The sequence below is a fragment of the Hemicordylus capensis genome, chromosome 6 (assembly GCF_027244095.1).
Source record: "Hemicordylus capensis ecotype Gifberg chromosome 6, rHemCap1.1.pri, whole genome shotgun sequence".
Lineage (NCBI taxonomy): Eukaryota > Metazoa > Chordata > Lepidosauria > Squamata > Cordylidae > Hemicordylus > Hemicordylus capensis.
Window position 1 is genome coordinate 48,820,653 of NC_069662.1, and position 13,679 is coordinate 48,834,331.

At 47.2% G+C, this 13,679-nt stretch overlaps 1 long non-coding RNA gene and 1 pseudogene across 1 annotated transcript; one reads left to right on the forward strand and one right to left on the reverse strand.

Moving 5' to 3' along the window:
• The first annotated feature begins 556 nt into the window (after positions 1 to 556).
• Positions 557 to 3,276, forward strand: LOC128331313 (carnitine O-palmitoyltransferase 1, liver isoform-like; annotated as a pseudogene).
• A 1,061-nt stretch (positions 3,277 to 4,337) lies between these two features.
• Positions 4,338 to 5,182, reverse strand: LOC128332152 (uncharacterized). The gene is made up of 3 exons (XR_008310579.1): positions 5,035 to 5,182; positions 4,868 to 4,903; positions 4,338 to 4,546 (listed from the first exon to the last, which is right to left on the reverse strand). It is a non-coding gene; the product is annotated as an uncharacterized LOC128332152 (long non-coding RNA).
• Positions 5,183 to 13,679: the final 8,497 nt, after the last annotated feature.

A 13,679-nucleotide genomic window follows, 5' to 3' on the forward strand; every position in this document is an offset into this window, starting at 1 on the left:
CACACTGTATGGACTGCTCTCCTCCGATTGATCCCATATCCATTTCAGCAGATCCAACCGTAGCCCAACCCAGCAATGTCCAAACATCCTACTCTCCGAGAGCCCTTCCCACACTGATTATCAGCTGAGAGACCTTTATGTGTGGTTGCTGACTATTCCCGAGTGTATTGGATGCATTCTCCGTTCACACAGGGTACCATCCAGACCCATCAAACTTTGCCATAAACTGAGAGTGCACCTCAAACATGGCCCACAATCTCAACGGTAGTTTCCAGGGAAGATGGGTAATGGAGGATATTGGCCAAGCAGTCCTTCTGGGAAGCTTGTCCGTCTTTACCAGCGGTGGCATTGGGGGGGGGGGTTGAGGGGGTGGGCACAGAAGGATTGAAGTGCATTTTAGGGATGTGCATGAACCGGTCCAGCGGTCCTTTCTGGACTGCTGGACTAGTTTGGAGGTCCAGAGTTCAGGCCGGTTCAGCAGCGGGGGCATTATCTTTAAGGAGAAGGGAGGGTGCTCATCCCCCCCACCGCATTTCCCCTGCTGGCACTGTCTCCAAAACTGCGACTCTTCCGGGAGGGCAGGACGAAGACGATCCGCTCCTGCACCAGCGAGTCCACAGCCTTTGTGCGCAGCATGGTGAACTCCAACCTGGGGCCCAGTGAGTGCCTGCAGCTCTTCAAAGCAGGCGGCCGAGAAGAACCAGCTGATGTACCGCCTGGCCATGGACGGCTCTGGCATCGACAGGCACCTCTTCTGCCTCTACATGGTCTCGCGCTACCTGGGCGTGGACTCTCCGTTCCTGGCCAAGGTGCTGTCTGAGCCCTGGCGCCTCTCCACCTGCCAGACTCCCCAGCAGCAGATCAAAACGTTCGACTTGGAGAAGAATCCGGACCACAGCAGGTGCTGTCTCCAAAACCGCAGCAGCGTACCTCCTTGCCACCCTGGTCAGTGTCGGACCGGAAATGGCCGATGCATGTGCGCAATGTGTGCATGCGCACTGGCCACTTCCGGTCCGATGCTGACCAGGGTGGCAAGGAGGTACACTGCCACCCCGCGCCAGTGGTTTTGGAGACAGCACCAGCGGGGGAAACATGAGGGAGAGGGATGAGCATTCTCCTTGCTCCTTATAGGTAACCCCCCACACCGTCGAATCGGTTGAGCGCCAGTCCGTGAACATCTCTAGTACATTTATGGGTGGGTGAGCTGTGTTGCACATGTTAGATTTCTGAAACAGAAATGGGGGGCAAGCTCTCTGTCTGAGGGTGTGCATCCCCCCCATCCCCTCTCTGGAGCCACCCTTGATCTTTAGTGATCTTCTCCTTAAGGCAGGGGCTCTCAAACTTGAGTCTCCAGCTGTTGTTGCACTACAACTCCCATCATCCCCAGCCACAATATCTGGGACTCAAGGTAAGGAACCTCAGGTTTCCTAGGAACACATTTTGAAAGACAGTGGCCCAGCCCACCACACATCTCGCAGTCCATTCCATCAGTCCTGCTCTATGCAACTCTTTAATCCGTCTTCAGGGCACCTGTGTGTGGCCTCTGCATTGGAGCTTGGATGTGCTAGTTCCATGTATCCAGTCTCCTCCTGTGAAAGCCTTAGAGCAAGTATATCTATCATCAGAAGGAACAGAAACCATAGTGAGTGGTAGTGTACGTGACACAGTCTGCAGGGAAGGAAGTGAGGCAAAATCCCACATAACTCTTGGAGTCTCTCTTTTTGTTTCCTAAACTTCCAGGCCACAGAGAGGGTTCTGAGCCGCCAGCCCTAGGAGCTCCATCAGGGCAGTGTCTTATGTAATGTTCTCATCTATCCATCATTCCAAGTCTGTTGATCCATTCACCCTTTTTTTCATTGGATCCATCCATCCATCTGGCCAAAGAGGAAGAAATGGCCATCAAGTCATCCAGTCTGCTCTCCATACCCACATCGCTACATCCCATCTATCCATTCCCTCCCCTCTCCCCATTTGTTTCCAGTGGTTTTCAAACTCTGCTTTGTGGGGAGCCCTAGGCAGTAGGTGGGGTCCCTTGGCAACTTCTCAGGGGCTTCTCAAGGAGAAGATCGGCAATGATGCTGGACAAGCTTCCTGGAAAAAGAGAGCTTGCTCACCACCACCAATATTTTCTCGCAGTCTGCAGTTGCAGGGGAGTGTTGGCTGTGCTCTGGGTTGCACACTCAGTTCATGGGGAGCAACAGAGCTGATCAATGCCCCACACAAATTGTGCACACCCAGAATCCTCTGCAAGATGCAGGCTATGCTTTGGTTATGCAAGCATAATGTAGGCTATGGTGAAGGTATTCTCAGTAGGCACGTTGATGTGGAAAGTGTTCCTGGAAGGTGGAACCTCAAAAAATCATTATCTACTCTATTTGTTCATTCATCCACCCACCCACCCACCCATCCATCCATCCATCATCTATTCCAGTTTATTTATCCATTCTCATCTGTCTATCCATCACTTCCTTCCTATTCACTCTGTACATCTGCTATTCTATTAGTTCCCCATTCATTCTCTCTATATCCAGTCTGTCCATCCATCAATCGATACCTTTCATCCATCCAGAATACCACTTTTATTTCTTCATTTGTTTTTTCCCCATCTACGTTTTCCATCGACTATTCTTTCTGTCCATGCTCCTTCCTATATATACCTGTGATTCAGTCACTCCATCCCATCTGTCTTGCTTCTCTCTCCCTCCCTCCCACTTTCCTGTGGCATCTTTGTCTCCAAATGGCAGTGCTGCTACCAAATGGAGAGTCATCCTCAAATTATCACACCCATAAGGACAACCATGGGCCTTCCTGCATCTCCACCCTTGGCATCATTTCCAGAAGCTGGACTTGCCTCACCCCAGGCATAGACCCAGCCTCTTGCCACCCCTGACCTTGGTTGTCATGGAAGTTTCCAGACTTGCCCTGGGGCAGAGAGAGAGAGAGAGAAGCACACACTGGACCTTCCCTGCTGTTCTTCCGTGTCCGTCTTTGCTTCCTCGTTTACCAAGCCAAATCAGGGCCCTCTCTTGTGGGGAGCATGCCCACAAAGTGGTACCAAGCAGCCTTTTGCGGAAACTGCTGTTCCATCACCTTCCCTGTGCCCCCATTTTCGTTGGTAGCTGGGGCCCCACTGTGTGTGAGCTGCTGAAGGAATCAATCATCATAATGAAGCTGCGGCCTACCATGCGTGCCGGCTCACCGCGGGAGCGCCGAGGAATGGAATCGGTGCCAGCATTTCCAGACGGTTCAGAAATGCTGGGCCTGGAGCTTGCATGAGAAGGAGGAGGAGGAGGCTGGTAGAATATGAATAACTTTATTTGCACCATGGCAACCGCACCTTGACAACACTGAAGTTCAGTTGGCATTGTTGCCTTAGGGCTTGAAAGATATAGAGATGGCTTTGAAACCAGAAAGGAATGGCCCACTTTGGATCACTAGGGGAGCGTTGTACGGATAGATCATTTGCGCAACAGCTGAAAGAAGGGAGCTGTACCCACCAAAAGGGTCTTCAACACGGGTTTACCTCATCGGGGGACCTTCATGTGAAGCGCACTAGCAGGCCAAAGGAGGGAGGGCTGGACCACACCCCTAAGTACACCTAATGACAGCCCTTTTGTCCTAAAGCCTCAGGGAGACGCTTATTAGGGACATGAGGATTCACCTCATCTCCAGCAACCACTGCAGTCTCAGCTTTGCACCCAATTCTAACTTGCTGGCATTGACCCTGAGGGAGGCTGAAGGTCTGGCAGCTGATGTCCTATTAAGGAGAGGGGATTCCTATAAGAGAGGTTCCTCAGGATCAGAGAGTTCAGAAGGGGATGACTTGCCTCATCTCTCCCCAGTTGCTGTGGCAGCCTTTTTGTGAGAGACTTTTGCTGCCTACTTGGCTACAACTGGAGCACCGCCTAACCTCGTGGGCTTCCCTTCCCTTATATCTCTTGCATGAAGGTTCTTGGTGTATGGAATTCCACAGGCAACAGCAGCCTATCGCCTTGCACTAGGGATGTGCACAAAACCAGCTAGGCCGGTTTGGTTCGAATCTGCACTGCATTATCACACAAATGGCCTCTGTGCATGCATGGAGGTCGCTAAAATGGCCCCTGCATGTGTGCAGAGGCCCGAACTGGGCCACTTGCAGCCCAGGCTACTCTGGGGGAGGTCAGCAGGGGTGGGTGGGAGCTGCCCCTGCTCCCCCTACCCCATGGCTGCCACCAGGACTAGTAAGTACTAAATCACTCCCCTCCCACCCCCTCTAGGTTAAGGGAAGCCCCACTGCCTGCCCCTTTACTGGTAAAGGGGAATCCTCAACAGATTCCCCTTTACCAGTAGAGCTCTGAACTGGCTTGGTTCTAGCCGGGCTCGGTTCAACGCTGAACCCGTTGAGCTGAGCCAGCTTGCACACCCCTACCTTGTACCTCGGTCTTCTGGGATTGGTGTATTGCACCACCATCTATAATAACTCCTAGGAGTCATTGTTCAAAATGAGCCCCTTAGGTCAGCAGTCTTCCGAAAGCTCCGATGTAGTCTACCATCTTCTGGAAAACTTCTGAAATGCAAGCAATTTGAACCCAGTGATGAAGAATCATGAACCCAACATGTTTTTGGAATATTCACAAGACCAGCTGTCCTCTCCCACCCCCAAAGAAAGAAATTCAAACTCAAGGTGACTTCACTGTGCCAAAATGGCCATGCAGATTGGTTTGAGAAGCAAGCCACAATTTTCTCACGACAGCCCCCACTGTCTGCGGTATATCATGATACCAACCTACCTTGTGGGATTGTTGCAAGAATTACAGAGATAAGTTACAGGAAATGCTCTGAGTTTTCTAGAATGCTGCATGACTGCTACTTTAAAAAAAATTATTACCTGGGTGGTCTCTATGTCTCTGCATCAAGGCTTCATCTGTGAAAAGGAAATAAAAGAGACTTACAGGGTTATTTTGAGAGTATTATCAAGCACTCTGGTACACCAACAGTTCAGCCTTATGTATATTTACTTGTAAAGTAAGCCCCATCATATTTAATGAAACTTACTTCCAAGAGAGTTGCAGAGGACCAGAGGCTGCAAGTGAACACAGTGAGACTTCAAAGAAAACATAGGAACATAGGAAGCTTCTGTATACTGAGTCAGACCATTGGTCTATCTAGCTCAGTATTGTCTGCACAGACTGGCAGCGGCTTCTCCAAGGTTGCAGACAGGAATCGCTCTCAGCTCTATCTTGGAGAAACCAGAGAAGGAATTAGAAAGCTTCTGCTCTTCCCAGAGCAGCTCCATCCCCTGAGGGGAATATCTTACAGTGCTCACATGTGGTCTCCCATTCAAATGCAACCAGGGTGGACCCTGCTTAGCTAAGGGGGCAAGTCATGCTTGCTACCACAAGACCAGCTCTCCTCATGTGCATTCCATTGCACTGTTAAGCTGCCATCCTATGTGTGCTTTCTTGGAAGTGAGTCCCTCTGAAGTTGATGGGACTTACTTCCAATTAAACCACTCATAGACCAGTCTTTTTAGAGGTGAGAGGCAAGTGGCTGAATGAGTCACATAGTGGAAGTGTGGCTCTTCGGAGTTAATAAAAATATAAATAATTGTTCCTCAGAGTGATCTGAATGGCTCTGAGGTAGAGTTGCCATGCCCCCCAGAATTTTGGGTTTCACCCGGATTTTAAGCATCTCACCCAGATTGCTTACCCCACCCAGATTCACCTGGATTTCTGCTTTCTTTCTTTTCTTTTCTTTTTAAAGCTAAGCTCTAGCCCTTGAAGAAGTGGAGTCATGGAGCACAACGTGCAGTCACTATTCTGCTCAAAAATTATTTTCAAGCCAATTTACATAATATGTAAAATAAAATAAACTCCCGGATTTTGAAAGCCAGAATATGACAACCCTACTCTGAGGTCAACCAAGAGCACTGGTTTAGGTGACTGCCTGTGCACCAAATCAGAACCACCTGGATATACCAATGGAACATTCAGAATGGCAGATCCACAGTCACTGCTCTTCTTTTGAGCGGAGATCTGGCAAAACTTGAACTTGGGCTCTCCTTCAGCAGACAAGTGGCAGAGAGGTGGGGTTCATGACATTCATTGTGATTTAGGTAATCAGGCCTGTATCCACAGGCAGCACCAGAGGTGGGAAAGTCCCCTCAGACAAACAATTCTTCCCCCCCACCCCACTACTCCCTTGATGAAGGGTTACTTGACGGAAAGACACTCTTCACATCCTCAGTGTTTTTCTTTATAATCATCAGTCATTACAGAGATAGAGAGCTGTTCCTCATTTGCTCACTTTTGTTTGTGTCTGGGATGAGCACATGAGTGCAAAATATGCTGGTTTTCTCTCTCTTTGGCAGTCCAACATGTGGGAAATCGACTTTGCCCTTTCTGTGCCCCAGCCCAGGGACGTAGCTAGGGGAGACGGGGCCTGTGTTCATCCCTCTCTGTGGTGGCCCCCAAGAGTGAGGGAGATAATGAAAAAAAATAGGGAGGGATGGATCTGGAGGGCCCTCAGGAGCTGGGGGCCCGTGTTCTTTGAACCCTTTCGCTCAATTATAGCTATGCCCCCCCCCACTTGCTCCTACTGGCTTTATGCACACAAAGTACACAAAGTACACAAATGTGTACTGGCATACGCACACAAAGGGCAAAGTAGATTTCCTTGGGCTGAGTTTTGTCCCAAGGAACGGAATCGTGAATAAAGACACCTTAACCCTATGATGATTGGGGCGGGTGGGGGGGATAGTTCCTTGAGCTTAAAAAGATGCTAAAAAATCAGTGAGGGGTCAAGAGTAAATAAGGGTAGAAAAGCACAGTAGTGATCCAGGTCTCCAGGAATGCTCCCCACATCCTCTTATTTCTAGTTGAAATGGCTCTGCACTTGAAAATGGCTCTGTGCTTGAAACATCGGGAATGTCGGAAATCTGCAGTTCCTGAGTGGCTGAAAAAGACATCGGACGTCATTTCCAACCACTCAGGAATTGCAGATAGGTGAAAATTGTCTATATTTCACACTGCAGATCTAGAAACTGGGTCTCTAAGACCCGTCTGCAGATACAAGAAACCACGGTATGTAAAACCACAGATAACGAGGGTCTCCTGTCAATCTAAAACTGAGAGGTTTGCCGAATGGGGCAAGAATGAGAAGAAGGGCTGTGCCACTGCTGACATTGCGAATGAGATCCAGCAGGTGCTCAAGGAGCACTGAATGTGCTATCCATGTTCAAGCCTGCACGAAGGTTGCAATTCCACAGAAAAGCCACAGAATGTGGAGAGGTTTTGGCTGAGTGGTAGGAGTACCTGCTTTGCATGCAGAAGGTTCTAGGTTTAAGCCCTCGTATTTCTAGGTAAGGCTGGGAACGACCCTCTCTGAAATCCTGGAGAGCTGCTACCAATTAGTGCAGACAAAGTTAAGGTAGATGGATCAAGGATCTGACTCAGGAGTTTCCTACGTTCAGTGAATCAAGGAGGCTCTTCTCATGATCAGTGAGAAGAGCCTGGAGTGGATTAGTGGGGAGAGTGGGTTTAGCCCGCTCTCCCCACACATGAGCAGGCAGTCTGAGCTGGCCGCCCACACAACTGCCGGCTCCATTACATGAGGCATGCTGGAGAGACCCCTGAGCCGGGAGGCTGCTTTTAAGCCTCCCGGTTGGCGGTCTACTCATGAGTTGCTGCAGAGCCTCACCGCGGCAACACACGATTCAAAAAACCGCAAACCTAGTTTTAGGGCAGGGGTAGTTTAGCAGGTTAACTGCTTGGAGGCCACCGGGCTCTCCTGCGAGCCCCGTGGTTCTCACAGTCAGACGAAATCAGGCTAGGCTCCCCTAGCCCGATTTTGCCTGATCGTGGGAACAGCCTCAAGGTGTTTCCTATGTTCAATGTGACTGGAGGGAGAGAAGCCCCATTCCATTGCCATTCTATGGAAATAAGCTTGTGAATTGAAGGGGCTCTCCCATAGGCTTATTTGGGTTTATTTTATGCTTATAGTAAGTCTCCCTACGTAATTAAATCCAGTGAAGAAAAATGTAGTAGGTCACTGATTGTGGTACTGGGTAAAGTCTGTTTTGCAGGACCAGTTCAGCTGTCTTTTTCTTTTTTTAAAGCAAATATCTAACCTTTATGGTTGCAAAGATATGTTTGAAATTGTGCGGGTAACACTTGGTGAAATCTTAGAAGCCAGAAGAGTTGCTGGATCATACATTCAGTAGACAAAGGGTGGGCTGTACAGTTCCTTGCCACGACCTCTGACCAGCAGAAACTGACCAGCAGAAACTCTGACCAGCAGAAACTTATGAAAAATAGTAAACATCGCAAAATAAATTATCCAAAATAAGGCACCTTTCCTTAATATATGCAGGGTGCAGAATTCTGCTATTCTTTATTTGCTGTAGTATTTCAGTTACCTTGACACAGAATTTTGAGTAGGTTGCACACAATACACAGACTATTGACAGGAGTCCTACTGATTTTCCAGGTACAAAACACTGGACTGGTTTAGAAAATTCTCTGTCTTTGCCACAAAATGCCACTTTGAAGGAAGATGTGAGGATTATGTACGATAAGGCCCGGCATATATGCACTGATGCTGCAAAAAGATTGTGTAGTATGGCCTTGTGTGTATATATGTGAGAATGAGAGAGACACCTTTCTCCAGCCCCCACCCTCTCTCATTTCCATCCTACCGTCTGCCAGGCTCTTCCCACCCACCCGCCAGCATCGTCGTATTTTATGTGGCGCGACATCCTTTGGAGAACGCTCGCTCTCCGACCCCACCTGTTCCCGAGCTGCGCGAAAGCCCATTAATGAAGTTGGGCTGGCCCAGGAAGCCAGCCAAATCCTCGTGTCCTCATCAAAAGAGACATCTGTCCTTATGAAGAAGGAAGAGATCCCCCAAGGGGGAGAGGAAAGGAAGGAGGGGGGGAGAGGCAGGAGGGGAAGGTGGAGGGAAGCATTCTCCCTTGGATACTAACTACCCCCTTGCAAAAACTAGGAGAAAAATCATACATTCCATAGCAGTACAAGGGATACTCCCCACCCCCAAACCCAAACACACACACAGACACACAAATGGAGTGTGATCCAGGCCTAAATACCTTCCATCTCCAGCCCCAAGCCCTCACCACCTTGTTACCGCATACTGGGGAAAGGAAGAAATTGTAAAAAGCGCCTGACTTTCATTTATTCATGTGTTGTTTTATTGCTGGCAAAAGCTGTCAGAGGGCGACTTCTGCCAAAAAGCATCCCCGAGCATCTTGGCCTAACATACAAACGGCATGCTAATGCGGAAATTTTAAAGAGCCTCTTTTGGTTTTTAAATCGGAATTTTAAATGAACGGCAAAGCACAGAAGGGACTCAGTCAAAAGCTAACAATAATACTGCATCAACCCACCCCCACCCCGCCCCGCCGATCTAACACCTCCTCTATCTCTCAGAGGCAAGGAACGTGGTAAGAATTTACCACATTTGGCCTTCTTGGGTTCAACACTTCTGTGTTCTTCCATTTTCTAGGGGAGGTGAATACAAAGCTGGAGTGTTTGGGAGATCCTGGTGGATGGGGATATTCTCTGGGGCTTGATTTAAACCAGCCCACACGAGGCCTCAGCTGCCAGATTTGTTTTTGATGCCAACACTCCACAGCTGAAGTAATCAGAGGAAAGCACCTCTGAACATGAACAGAGTTCATATCTCTTTTCCTTCCTTTGTTTATATCTTGTTCTTCCTCCAAGGAACCCAGAGCAGTGTACATGGTTATGTTTATTCTCACAACACCACTGTGAGGTAGGTTAGACTGAGAGATAAGTGGCTGGCTCAGATTCACTCAGTAAATTTTGTGGCTGAGTGGGGATTTGACCTCAGGGGTCCCCAACCCTAGTTCAATACTCTAACCACTACACCATGCTGGCAATAGAAAAATCAGGGGTTTTAGTTATCATTACATCGTGTTAGTTACTCTGCAAGAAGAAGAAAAACAACTTGTTTCTTTCTTTCTCTTCCCCTCGCCGCTTCCATTTTTCTCTGTCACAGAAATACCAGCACCTGAGGTAATGGCCAGGTTAGTGCCTGTATTAACTGTTTATATAGCACTATCTGTACATTTGGTGATTGATAACAACAGAATGTGTGAATGAACTGTCATTCAAGAGCATTGTGTCTGAAGTCCAAATGAGACCTGATGGCAGCAGATCCAAGTGTTTTCAACACATATCTACCCTAATCACTCAGAGAGGAAAGCACACAGGGGGCAGGATTCTGTACTCCTCACTCATTCAATTTCTTTTGATCTGGAAAAAAACAGATTACCCCTCCACACACACACACACACACACACACACACATACACACACCACCAGCCTCTCTGTCTACATGGCTGAGACAGATCTGTGTTTAAAAACACACAGAATTGCTGCTGTCACATCTAGTTAACCCTGGGGTGATAGAACTTTGAAATCAAAGCCTGTCCGTTAGATCTGGGATGGCTTGGTCTCACACAAGCACAGTGTCACTGGATGATACAATGACCATACACGTGTAAACCAGCTTAGTGTGGAAGACAGCAAGTTCACCAAGGCTTAATCTTGCCTCTTCCAAAAACAGAGATGTGGGGCTCAAGACCTCTTGGAAACCTCCTCTCATGTCCCAGGAGTTTTGCTCCCAAAATTGTAGTGGTGCACACACAGGTGGGGGAGGAGGAATGTGTATATGTCTGTAGCTGCCCCACTGTTAAGGAAAAATAATTTTAACATGCACAGAGGCACCCTCTATCCCATCTAATGTCCAGGGGGGGAACACAGAACCTCTAAAGAAGCCAGTGCGGTATAGTGGTTAGAGTGCTGGACTAGGACCGGGGAGACCCAAGTTCAAATCTCCATTCAGCCATGAGATTTGCTGGGTGACTCTGGGCCAGTCCCTTCACTTTCAGCCTAACCTACTTCACAGGGTTGTTGTGAGGAGGAACTTAAGTATGTAGTACATCGCTCTGGGCTCCTTGGAAGAAGAGCGGGATATAAAATGCGAATAATAATAATAATAATGCTAAGAGCTGCATGCAGACACATATCTCACACACCCATTGTTTCCACATCACCTTTGCATTTATACATGTCTGCATTTAAAGCTATCTCAAACCCCTATATGTCCCTACTCAAATTTTCTTTTTCTCACTTTCACTCTCTCTCTCTCCCTCATATTAACTCACTCAGGAACAACTTCCTGGTTCCTGCTTCTCTCCCTCTGTGTTTCACATACATAAAATACTTCCCACACCATTTATTTCTCACATATACAAGTTGTGCAATCATATCTTATACACAAACAGTGCCACACTTCCTCATCTTTTGGTGGCTCCGTCCTTAGGCAATGTGGAGCAGCCACTTCAGGCAGTGAATTTTGGGTAGTGCTCTTGCACAGCTCCTGCTTATTTCAATGAGGCCCGTGCGAGAGAACTTCCATGTGGATTGTGGGTCATGTTTTTTCATAGGATGGGAGGATTGCCTTTTGGATGATCCACCTTTCACCAGAAGGTCTTGGACTGGCTCTGTTCTTTTCTTTTTCTAACCTTTTTTTTTTTTCACTTTTACATACACAAAAACCTTGTTTCCAAGAGCAACTATTTACATATTGCAACTGGCTGCTTATTTTTCCTTTTTCTTTCTCGCCACCCCCCGCCCGCCCCAGTGCATGAAAGTAGTTTGCTCATATGAACCATGCAAAATGAGAGCAAGGAACGGGTGAAATACCAGCACAGTGCAAATATTAAAACATTTTACTAAAAGTAAGGGGTTAGCTGTAAGCCATAACAACAAATCAGAAAAACAAATAAAAACTCTAGTAGCAATTTATAATCAGAAAAATACCAAGACTAAAGCCATGAGATTCTCCTGTTAATTAACAACCTTCTAGAGCTGAAGGAATTTTTCAGAAATTCTAAGGGTGATAACACTTGTAATGTTTTTAGAGCAATGGGGTCAAATTGGAAGGGTCCTTAACTATACTCAATACAAATGTACTTTTTGTGTGTGGAAACAGCTGTGGGCTGTGCTGAATGGTTGATATTTGTGATGTTGTCATCAAAACGCCTCTCCTTCTCCAATCCACAGCACAGCCTGGGTTTTGGTTTTTGTTTTTAAACCTTTTAAAACAAGTTTAAAAAAAATACAGACTGGGTTCAAACAATATCAAGGGTCCTGGTTAAAAAGTTAATCAGGATTAGTGAGCCCAATGGAGCTGATGGTATGAACCCAGAATTTTGGGGTAATCTTGGCCAAACTGCTCCGCTTAACCAGCATTTAATTAGCAGAAATAACTAGGATTCAGTCTATCCTGGTTAAATGCTGGTTAACTGGAGCAGTTTGACCAGGATTGCCCTGAAATTCTGGGTTCACACAATCAGCTCTACTGGGCTCACCAATTCTAATTAACTTTTTAATCAGGATCCTTGTGATTGTGTGAACCCAGCCATAGGTAGGTAGGTAGGTAGGTAGGTAGATGGATTACCCAAAGGGCTCACAATCTAAAAAGAAACACAAGGAAAGACACTAGCAACAGCCACTGGAGGGACACTGTACTGGAAGTGAATAGGGTCACTTGCTCTTCTCCTGATAAATATAAATAGAACTGCCACTTTGAAAAGTGTCTGTCTGCCTAGCTAGCAGAGGTGACACTGCTCATGTCAATAGGTCTATCGTATGAGATGAAAAAACAGAAAACAAGTAGCTGCTTGTATAATGCAATTTGGCCTTAAGTCATCATGTCCAGTGAGGTTTCATTATACTGTCTGGACTGAACTGTTACCACAGTCATTACACTACTTGACACTGAAAATCATTTCCACATGCAGATACCCTATCTGGCACTGATTTTCTGCACAAGTTGGCTGAGTCCCATGGTAAGTACCCATAATAGCCTGATCCACGCAGAAATACGGTCAGTAAATTCCAGACATTACTTGCGGGGCAGTGTCTGTATTACATCTCCATCTCTCTCTTCATGCACATACGCACGTGAATGAAAGGTCAGAGGAATAATAATAGAGTTTTGTAGCATTATTAATCATATGATCACTTGTTCCCATGTAACTGATGAAAAGGTGATCTAGTCTAGTCTGTGGGCTGACTCAGCCTAGCCAGTCTGCATCAACAGATTGCATATGTATATTTTTTTGGCTTTTGTATAAACCACATGGTGTTCCCTTAAAAAAAAATGGCACCCAAATCACATCCTCCTCTCACCCCCTCCCTGCAGTCTTGGCCATCACCATGCCAGCAATTTATTAAGGACGAATGTACCAATTGTTGCTAAGCAACAGGTCTCGGCACAGGACAATCAGAGAAGGCAGCGTGCTGGCGACCCGATGGGAAATGCGCTTGGAAAAGTTGCCCAGAATGGAGTTTCAGCCTCAAAGCTGGGCACGACAGTCTGATAGGGCCTTTCCACATAATTATGTAAAGCATGCCCCAAACGCATTTTTTGCCTTGGTGCAACAGCCCCATAAGACACTTTTGGAAGATCGCAGCGCAACCTCACATCTGCACGTAATGGATTTGGGAGGGAATAGCCCTTGCTGCTTGGTTCTGTGATGGGCAGTTTGCCTGCCTATTGCATGGGTTATGCAGACACATTTACGAGACACCTCGATAGTGCTTGATCCTATTAGAGAATGCAAGGGAGAAGCCAGTAGATGTGATATG